Consider the following 10,619-nt stretch of genomic DNA (forward strand, 5'->3'; position numbering starts at 1 on the left):
AAGGTCAGAGACTGACTACTACCATTAACAACGGTAGAAGTCGTTCTCAAAGTTAGGTTTTAGGTTTTTGCTACGGTTGACACCGCTGCTAATAGACTTATTGGCAATGGTTCCTAGCCTTGCAGCTAGTCAGCCCCAATGCTGCAAATGGCAATGGCTGGCCTAAGTTATCCGCTTGGCTGATGGCCGTTGCGGCGTTGCTAGTAATATCATTGGCGGCAGCTAGCCCTAGGTAATTTATTGGCAAGGGTGAGAGCCATTGCCAATAGTACCCTTTGTTGCTCTGGATCATAAATGTGAGCTCAATATCTTTAAGAATGAATGAGAGCAAAAAAGACAAAATTAATTATGATATGTTGTCATTTATCTTTCAAGGAGATTGAAGGCTACGATGGATATTAAGAAACTCAAACTAGCTCCAAAACAGCAGTATCTCTTGTTTTAAACGTAAAAATCATGTAATTGAAGACATCATCTCTTAACACTAAAACAATGTAAAACATGAGTTTTAAACTTTAAGTTCATGGATGAATACATACAAAATGTATTAAAATGATGGTGCATCATTTGCCATTTCGAAAACCTTTCTTCTGATCTTCTTTGAGGGCATGTTTGCTTACCCGGAAATACGCTTTCAAAAATTTAAAATCAATCCATTTTAGTTCATCAAACTGGGGATGGGAAAAATAGATGTTGCCTAGAATTCTGGAACTTCCATAACAAGAATCCGTGGCTGCAAAATCTGCCCATTGGAGAGACAATGCATCGAAGCGGCATCACTATCGACTCCAGCGGCACCTCCGCACCAGCATCGGTTCCTCTGGCAGTACAAGCCTATCTGCCTCATGGAGTGGCCGTTTTCAGCTGCAACTATTCTTCTCCCTCTCCTTTTCTTAATTTTTTCTGCATCAAGAATTGATTTGCAGAAGTCAAGCATGGAAAAGGGTAAGAAAAAGAACGACAAAAGAAGAAAGAAAAAGAGGAAGAAGAGAAAAGTGATAGAGAAAATATGAAAAAGAAGAAAAGGAGACGAGACGAAGAAAAGGAGGCAGTGAAAGAAGAAGAAGAATAAAGGGGAAGAAGAAAAAACAAACAAAGGAGAGGAGAAAATGGGGAAGAACGAAATGATGGAGAAAGAAGAAGAAGGGGAGGAAGAAAAAAACGATGCAAGAGAAGGAGAGAAAGGGGGAGGAGGAGAAGGAAAAATGACATCCAGATGGTGAATGACCATCCGGCGAATACACCAACGTCTGTCCTACCGCACCAGCATCTTCTTCGCCAACGGAGAATGCATGCTCAATCGCTTGGTAAATTATATCACAAAAAACCCAAAAACTCACTTGGTCTATGGTTGGGTTTCTCCTCTAACCTAGAGCAAAGGGGAACAAAATGATGACAAAAGAAGAAGAGAAGAAGAGAAAAGCGAAATATGAAGAAGAAAAGGAGATGAAGAAAAAAAGGCAGAGAGAAAAAGAAGAAGAAGAAAAAACCAAACAAGGAAAAGAGGAAAATGGGGAAGAACAAAACAGTGGAGAAAGAAGAAAAATGAAGGAGGAAGAAGAAAAAAATGATGAAGAAGAAGCAGAGGAAGGAGTAAAAGTGACCTTCCGGCCAAGCCATTGTGATTGACCTTCTGGCAAACCCGCCAACATCCACACCAGCGTCTTCTCCACCCACTGGAGGATGCCTGCTCCATCTCTTGAAAAATAATACGAAAAAACTAGAAACCTATGGTTGGGTTTTCTCTTCTAACCTAGAGCAAAGGCTGCCACCCATTTGCCTTGCTCTGAAATGTTGGTTGTTGTTGGAACACGCTGGAAAGATGGTGGGTACCATAAAACAATCAAATCGTTGAGCAGAGAGTGAAAAATCTGACATGAAAATGAAAAAAAAGTGCCAAATCAACACCGGTGATTTCGTCACCATCATCACTAGATCTTAAAAACACATTTGTCAATTGAAAAGAACAATTGGAGAAACTAAAAATGAAGAATAATCGAGAGAAAGGGAGGGAAAACGAGAGAAAGAACGATGGAAGCAGGCGTCGGCGGTCACAGCGTGTTTATATAGTTGATTGAGAAATTCCTTATAAAATTCAAAAACGAGACTACATTCCAACATTCCCCAATTTTCTCCATGAAGGTCCATCAAACATTGGATCTTGATTTTGGAAGAGGTCATCCACTCGAAATAAACACGATCCGATTACAGAAAACGACATCATCTTCTTAGTTTCAGCAATTCTAGAATCATGATCTTAAAATTGACAAGATTGGTATCCATCCGAATTGCTTAAAAAGTTTGAATAAATACTAAAAGAAATCTAGCACCATCTTAAAAAATCAGATCGGATTCAGACTGAAGAAATGATGTCCGATCTAAATATCTAATAGATAACAAGCATCTTAACAAATTTATCAAATCCAAATCCATAAGCTAAAATTCAATGTGATTTTAGGGCGAAATCATGAACTAATATATGATCTCGTTCAGAAGACGTGAACCATGAAGATATCTCATGAGGTGGACTGTAGGTTTTGAAATTGTAAGCTGCCACAATGGTAGGTAGGGTCTTTAGGTAGCAGATCTACCACAAGTGCCAACTTTACTTCCATGATACCAAATGAACATAAACTATATAAAGGTATACCTGACCAGGGCTTCCTTGGGTCTTGAAACCTTAGCCCATTGAGAAAGTTGGGCTCTTTTGACAAAGCTTTTACCAAAAGAACAAAGATAAATTTCTCACATTAGTCATAAACATAATTATTATGAAGCAATGGACATGCAAAGATAACATCATCATTGGGTGGACCAACCACAGAAGGCTATGTGTTCATATTCTGTACATTTTTCTTTTATTGTTTGGCATCGTCATTGAAATATGATGGGTCTTAAATAGATTTCTTATTTTTCTATTAACCAATAGATGGCACAAGTTTGTTCTTTTGCATAAAGCATGTTAACTTTATCCACAACATAGTGTCAACATGATCAAAGTATATATCAAAATATGAAAAACATATCCTTTTAGGCAAGTTGAGTCATTAAAAGATAATCATTGCAAGCTAGTACTATATGGTAAAATGTTTTCTTGTCGAGGTCGCCAAAGAGTGACTCATTTAGTCTCTTGTTGCATCAAAAAATAATAGATAAGTACAATTTTGAAAATTAGAATTTTGAATGCTCTAAAGAATGAAGGTTGATAATGTGGTGTGATTCGTATATACTTTGTTATAGTTTTTTTTTTTCTCTCTCTCCACCCCCAACTCTTTTGCTCTCTCTCAATAGACATGATAAATACCAACAATCCAGTTTAGGCTAGTATGAGGTTAAGATTGAGTTTTTATAGTTCATTTGGTGCAAACAATATATATTTTGTATTACTTTGTTATATTTCTTATTACTTAAAATGGGTAAATCTCTTGAAGGCTTCATTTTGAAATATTTGACTATTCATTCATCCTCAAGTGATGGTCACGTTTTGTTGTGTTCTACATATCTATCTCATTGGTTGAGCCTAGAAAAGAAGCATGTTGCACACCATTTTCTTCAAGAAATTGATAAAAATATATGTTAATTTTCTCTTGGTAACCATTATTTAATTAAATGGCCTGCAACACCAAGTTCCAACCATTGTTACTCTAATCTGAGCATTCAATTGCACTTGCCTTCATTTGATATGTTAGTTCCTTAACTATGATCTTCAAAATACAATCTGTAGGCTACTTGAATACATTCCTACATTATTTATTGCATTACTACAATATGTACATGTTCTAAAAAATATGGTCTTGGCTTACTTTACTAAGTTTGACTAAGATTTAAATTCTAAATGTGGATAATATATTTCAAAATTAGCTAATTAATAAGATTAGATTTTCATACCAAATTCAAACATAATTTAAAAGTCGGATTTGGATCAGACTTGCATATGACCTAAAAGTCACATTCCAAGCGGATTCGGAATATGACTTAACAATCAGATTCAGATCAGATATGATTTAAAAGTTGAATTCAGATCAGATTCAGATATAACTTAAAAACTGGATTTAGATTGGATTCAAATATAACTTAAAAGTTAGATTTGGATCGAACATAGCTTAAAAGTCGGATTCAGATAGGATTCAAATGCAGATTTAAAAGTCGGATTTAGATATGGTATAATATTTTTTTTCATCTGCATTCGAATCCGAGTCCAAATTTGAATATATAAATACCTGAAAAATCAGATATAGTAAAAGGTATAATCCTATTCGTTGACATCTCTAGAGAAAACACTAGAAAGTCGTTTGAAATAAGTGGAATTTTGGAATCAAAATGCCTGTTTATGAAGAGTAGGATTTTTGTTTTGAATCAAAATTAAAGTTAATTACGGAAAATTCTAAAATAAAAAATTCCAGCTCGGGTTGTGTCGGTTGGAGTGTGAAATTTTGGTTCAAGCATTCCAATTCACTTTACGTTTGTTTTGCTCGAGCTGCCTCCTTCTCCCTTGTCCCACCTTTCTCCTCTCTCTCTCGCTCACCCCCAGTCCCGACGACCTCCACCCCCCACCAATTAGTGTTAGGTGCTGCATCGGCCATTGATCCAGTAGGCAATGGCCGACTCAGAGAGGTATAGTCCATTCTCAGGTCTGAGCCCGACACCTATTGACAATCGGCCAACAGACAATCTGTGGTCTGGGTGCTGGAATTGCACTCTCGTTCCTAGCATGCCTAACCAAGCTGATGAATGTTGCTAAGGCTATAAATAAATATCTACAACACCCAATCAACATTCAACTTGCCATGACAAAGGTTTGTGAGGTCACCTTGAAAGACAATTGGGACTGGTTTGGGTAGATATCTAAACCCAATAGGAAGTTGTCACCAGCCTTGTTTTGTTTTATGAGGCGCTCAGGCACAAAGGCTACCTACTTTGGACTGTCTTTAGAGAAGAGGGATAATCTTAGCAAATAGATGCACCTTATGCCGCAAAGCCAAAGAATCTAATCGTCACCTCCTCATTTAATGTCCTAAAACTTGGCAGTGGATAGTCAAAAAGTTTGGGAAGTCCAGAGCAACCTGGCAGGACAACAAGCAAGAGCTCTAAATCTGGATGAATAATCGCTTCAAGCACCATTGGATGACCAATTGGTCGGTCACGTTTCATATAGTTTGCTGGTAGCTTTGCTGGGCCAAGAACAAGGCCTACCATGAAGGTTGGGACATGAATAGGACTAAGTCCCTCATTCACATCATTTGGCACAAATGCAAAGAGGCCTACAAAGCCTTTCAATGGAATGACATGGACAAAAATCTGGTTAACCTTTGGGGGTGCCATGGTCTTATTGTTCAAATGTAATGGAAGATGTTGACATCTCAGATAAGTTGCATGTCATCACCCTGATCATCAAATGCAAAAGAATAGTGGTAGGCTGGACTCCGATGCTAGTACTAAAGGAGGCTGCCCCTGAAAGCATGCTATGGTGTAGATGATGTAGAATTTAACATTCTCAAGTGGGGGGAAATAATGCATTCCACCAGCCCGATCCCCTTTGCCATCCATTCCAACAACAAAGGATGTATGAAACGCCTCAAGTCCATTATTGAAGGTAGAAGAAACTGGCCTGAGGAATGAAGTTTTTTAGCTGGCCACAGCTGCCAATGTAGGCTCAAAGATGATACAATTCCTTTTAACATCAACATCGGTTCTCTGGTAAGGGACTGCTCAGACTCTTTTAACATCGGTATTCTATGTTTGTAGTATTCTATACATTTTCTTGCGAATACTTGTGCTGATGATTTATAGTCCTAACCTGATGAGCTACAACAATAACTCTTGAAGATAAGGCAGCACTTGAAGCCAATGTTAGAAACTCTATGAATTACTAAACTGATCTATACAGCACTTTTAGGCATTTGTACACTAATATTTGTCCTGATAATCTACAGGCCCAAAATGATGAGTTGGAAGCAAGCGCTTATAGCTGAATACCAAAAGCTTTATGAGCTTCTTTACTCAAAGGTAGTCAATCGCAGAAGTTTAGTAGGCTTAATAAAACTATTTGGATTTGTTGAATATCTCGACTGTCTTTGAAGACCTTTATACATGCATTCATTTTCATTGCTTGAATTGTAGTGTTATGAAATAGTGAATGACATTGTTGGAGTTAAACTGTAACGAGTGAACTTGCACAAGAAAATGCTGCAGAAGGTAAAGTAGCATAATGTATGTTGCTTGGTTTTCTAATTTTTCGTAGTTGTGGTTTCTTTGACGGTTAAGTTGATTGGATCATCTACCTTGTAGTGAAATGAGTTTCAGTTTTTTGGCACAAAGGAGCATGATCAAAGACCTGGAAGCTGTGCTTGAGAACGTGGATCCCCAACCTCTGCTGGTAAGTTGGCTTCGTTCAAGAGAAGGAAGTTGGATCTGCATGAACCATGCAGCAACGTGAACTGGTAGGGATGGCGACAGGAAGATTTTGGAATTGTGAGCCTTGTTGTGTTTATGCAAGATGTAAATTCTATGATTCTTGAATAAGCCGATGGATCAGAGTTCTATGATTATACTTTTTGTGTCAGGAATAAGACTAAAATGGCATCTTGTCGTTTTTTCCAATTGTGTCATTCTTACATTTTTTAAATTTTTTTTTAGGCTGTGACTTGCAAAACTGCAGCGGCGTTTCAATCAATTAATTATTTCTATCATAGCTGTTTTTTTTATTGGATTTGTAGTTGTTGAGTGGAGTAGTGAGTTGAAGGTAGAAGTGTTCAAGTGATTCCAACCGTCATATCTTTCAATTTCAATGGTTTAATTCCTTTAAAGGAAACCATTGGTTTTCAACTTTGTAATCAAAAACTTATATTATCAAATATTAGAAAAAACTGGAATTGAATATAATTAAATTTTCATGCTAATTTCATTTTGAGATGAAATTTTGATTCATCAAAATTCAAATGCCCCCTAATGGTAGTTGTGACTAATCATCTTTCAATCTAAATGAAATAAAATAAAATAACATTTGTTGATAAATTTAAATTTATCATTAACGTTACTGTTTACCATGTTCTTCTTGTTATCCTCAATTCAAGGTTAGCATCGGATCGGATGTCTGACGGGTACCTGGTATTTGGTTCGATCGAGCTTGGGTTCCAGCTTCAAACACTAGTTCCAGTCGATCCGATAACCTACCAGGCTTGCTCGGGTTGGCCAGACAGGGCCCGATTCAACTTGATATCTTTTCCATATTATTTTTATTTAATAATAATATCTTTTTTTATTATAAAAATATATTTTATAATACATTTTTTATTTATATTAAAAAAAGTATATATATTTTTTATTTTAACAAACCGAGCTAAACTTGACCTATGCTCGAGCTTCAGGCTGTTCAGCCAAACCCAAACTCTAGTTTCCAATTGTGAGTAAGGGTGGATGCCGGGCCGCTGGCGGGGGTTTGGTACCCGGTCCGGGCTCGATGGGCTGGCTCCAATCGGCCTGACCCAGGCCCGATCCGAAACAATTAATTTTTAAAATTAAATTAATAATAATAATAATAATAATAATTATTAAAAATATATTTTATATTAAACAACATGTTTTATATTTTAAAAAATAGTTTATTATTATAATCGGGTCGAGTTGAGCGGAGTTCGAGTTTCGGCTATCAAACCCAAGCCTGAACCCAACTTGTAAAAACCGAGCCGTCCCTAGTGGGGGAGTTGACGCAAGGCGAAACCGAACGGGCCCGACGCCCATACTTAAAAAGAACGACTCTGATGACTGCCTTACATCCTCCCCTGCGTAAATCGTCCACTCGGATTGAAGATATTTTTTGACGAGGACGCATTGACGCAGCTAGCGAGGTAAAACCGAGGTGCGGCGCGTCGTTTGCTGGTTGAAACTCGGCCCAATACGGCCTTAGCGATAAGCACCACAGGGGAGCCAAACAACGGCTGCCTCCTTTCTTTCTCTTTTTGCTGCTCCTTCACGGCCCTCTGATTCTTTCAAACCACCCATTCCAAAACCGTCCACCGTCATGTTCCCCACTTCCCCCTTCCGTTGATATGTATATCAGAAGGTCAAGGAGAAACTGAGTCGCAGAACAGAGCGGCAGAAAGGGCGGTTTGCTCCCATCTTCCCAAGTTCTTTAGTCCCTTTTTTGTTTCCCTAATTTTGTGTGTGCCACAGGAAAGAAAAAAAAAAAAGGATCATGAGTAGGCAGCAGCTCTACATGGTCATGCTCTGCCTGGTTGGCCTTGTCATCCTCGTGTCTGTCCTCTTCCACCATCACCTCATCCCTTCTCCTCCTTCTTCTTCAGGTATGCGCTTGTCTCTTTTGTATAACGGCCACCGTGAGGACTGAGAAGGTCTCTTCTTCTGCATCCTTTTTTTACCCCCTCATCGTCCTGTAGATTTGAAAGAAATAGCTCATCATAACCGTCGTTTTCTTTTTCTCTGTTTGTTTATCAGGTTTCATGGCTTGCTTTCTTGTTTTTTCAGTTGCCCAGAATCCTCGGCTCAGATCAAGAAGAAGGCTGACGGTTCTGCAAGGCAGTCTGATGGCGGCTTCTGCATCATAACACTCCCCTTCTCTCTCTCTCTCTGTTTTAGCTTGCTTTCTTTTCAATGTAGAATTCAACAACATGGTTTTGTACATTGAAAAGAAATAATACGTAAAAAGGGAGTTTGGTGATGGTTTCCCTTTTTTTTTTCTTTTCTTTGAGGAAGGGAAAGCTTTTCAAGGAATCAAAAATCTGAAATGGCAGAGGAATGCACTAACAGAGCTTCATGGAAAATAAAAGGCGTAGCGTCTCAAATCGGTTTAGACCCCATCATAAATCAAAGCGAAATTCCTTGACGTAGCCGCTGATCGGAGAAGGAAAAGGGAATTCGAAATGAGCAGCAGCATTGAATCGGGTTCTGAAGGGGCAAACTCTCAAATGGCTTGCCACTTGGGATGAGAAAATGGGTGATCGGATCCTTCTTCTTTCTCGCACTTGGTTTCGATTCTAACGATTAGAGGAATTCTTCCATCCTTTTTCCTCTCAACGGCGAGAAGATTTTTTTTTCTCCTTTTTAGAGTGAATTCTTCTCTTTTTCTATAGCCTCAACCATTCCGTCCTCGTCTCCGCTTTGACAGTTTTGACACGTCTGGATATGGCTGGCGAATTTTGTTAACAAATGCAGCTTTCTTTTTACTAAATGTTACATAACTACGTTTGAAAGGGGAAAAAAGCCAATAGAATGGTAAAACAATGTGCAGAGTAGGGGTGGGAGCCAACGTAGGGTTCGCATGGGCCTTAGCCTTATCTTTTTTTTTTTTTTTTTAATTCACATGTGAAAAATAATATTTCGGCTTAGTCAAGATTTAAAAATTTTAATTCAATCTGTCTCATGAAAAATTTGACTAGAAGCTTTTAATCCAAATATTGATGGAGTTGTATAAATCTATGTTTGGCTGACTAATCCATCATGGTGAAATTAACGAAAAGTTCTGTTGACGTCAACAAGGAAAAGCGAAGGCAGAACAAATCAGGCACAGGTGTGAATGATGACAGGAAATATCTGCAAGATATTTCTCATTAGATATTTAGATGGAAGGCGTTGGAAAGGTTTTTTTTCTTCATTTGTCGAAAATTACATCCAACTTTTGGATGTTCTGTCGAATTTTTCCATATGTCTTCCCACTTTCTTTACATTAACTTTGTTCACGAGATCTTGCTGTGGTGTGATGCGTATTAATTTATGTGGTTTATTCATCGGCCACGCACATCTTTATTCTTAAAAAAATATATATGGACAATTTGAAATGGTGGCATGTATTTGTTGAGCCTATTATGAGGGGCAGCGTAAGTTCGGAGGTCTTGAAGCGTAAATCTGAACAGTAAGATTGTGAAATATATAATATCTCTACAAGCAATTGAAATTTTTTCAAATCAATTAAAATAATAAATATGCAAGCAGAGAACAGTATAAAAAACATATTTAACGTCATCTTACATATACAAACAGATCCTTGTTATATTAAGATAATGCGTGTGATCAGAAACAACAAATGTGCGAAATATATAAATGCAAAAACATCCTCCTCATAAAAAAATAACACACACACACACACACAAAAATCACTCAAAGCGTTTTTTTTAGAAAAAATGCATTGAGGAAGGGCTGTGAGGAGTACATATATCCCTGAAGCGTGTGCATCATTTGGTAGAGGTGTGCGCCTCCATCTGTGGCATTCCATCTGTGGCATGCTCTGTGCTTGAGGCATATGCCTTAGGGATGGAGTTTTTTTAGTTTTGTTAACTAAAAATTTAAAATTAAATAAAACTGGAAAGCGGGCTTCACACCTAGCCCTAACTGACCCGCGTTTGTATCCTAAATCCCCTTTTCTCAATCCTAAATCACATGTGAAATTGAAGATTTCAACCATCGCTGCATGCCTGAGAAATTGCTAGAGAACATAGGTGGCCACCTTTTTGTCTTTGTCTCAGTCTCTCTGTCCATGGGTGGCGCTGGCCATGGCTACCCTCTCGCTCCCTTAACTCTTTGGCCATGACTGGCCGCCCTCTGGGTGTGTTGATGTGATGGTATACACTGTGTCGCCATGGCGCTTTTGTTGCTTTGCATGTATC

At 38.2% G+C, this 10,619-nt stretch overlaps 2 long non-coding RNA genes across 2 annotated transcripts; one reads left to right on the forward strand and one right to left on the reverse strand.

The window, feature by feature from the left end:
• Positions 1 to 432: 432 nt before the first annotated feature.
• LOC126410064 (uncharacterized) lies at positions 433 to 1,764 on the reverse strand. Its single transcript, XR_007573375.1, has 2 exons — positions 1,605 to 1,764; positions 433 to 903 (listed from the first exon to the last, which is right to left on the reverse strand). It is a non-coding gene; the product is annotated as an uncharacterized LOC126410064 (long non-coding RNA).
• A 6,039-nt stretch (positions 1,765 to 7,803) lies between these two features.
• On the forward strand, positions 7,804 to 8,677 carry LOC126410063 (uncharacterized). Its single transcript, XR_007573374.1, has 2 exons — positions 7,804 to 8,303; positions 8,485 to 8,677. It is a non-coding gene; the product is annotated as an uncharacterized LOC126410063 (long non-coding RNA).
• The last annotated feature ends 1,942 nt before the right edge of the window (positions 8,678 to 10,619 follow it).

Source organism: Nymphaea colorata, chromosome 5 (genome assembly GCF_008831285.2).
Source record: "Nymphaea colorata isolate Beijing-Zhang1983 chromosome 5, ASM883128v2, whole genome shotgun sequence".
NCBI classification, from domain to species: Eukaryota; Viridiplantae; Streptophyta; class Magnoliopsida; order Nymphaeales; family Nymphaeaceae; genus Nymphaea; species Nymphaea colorata.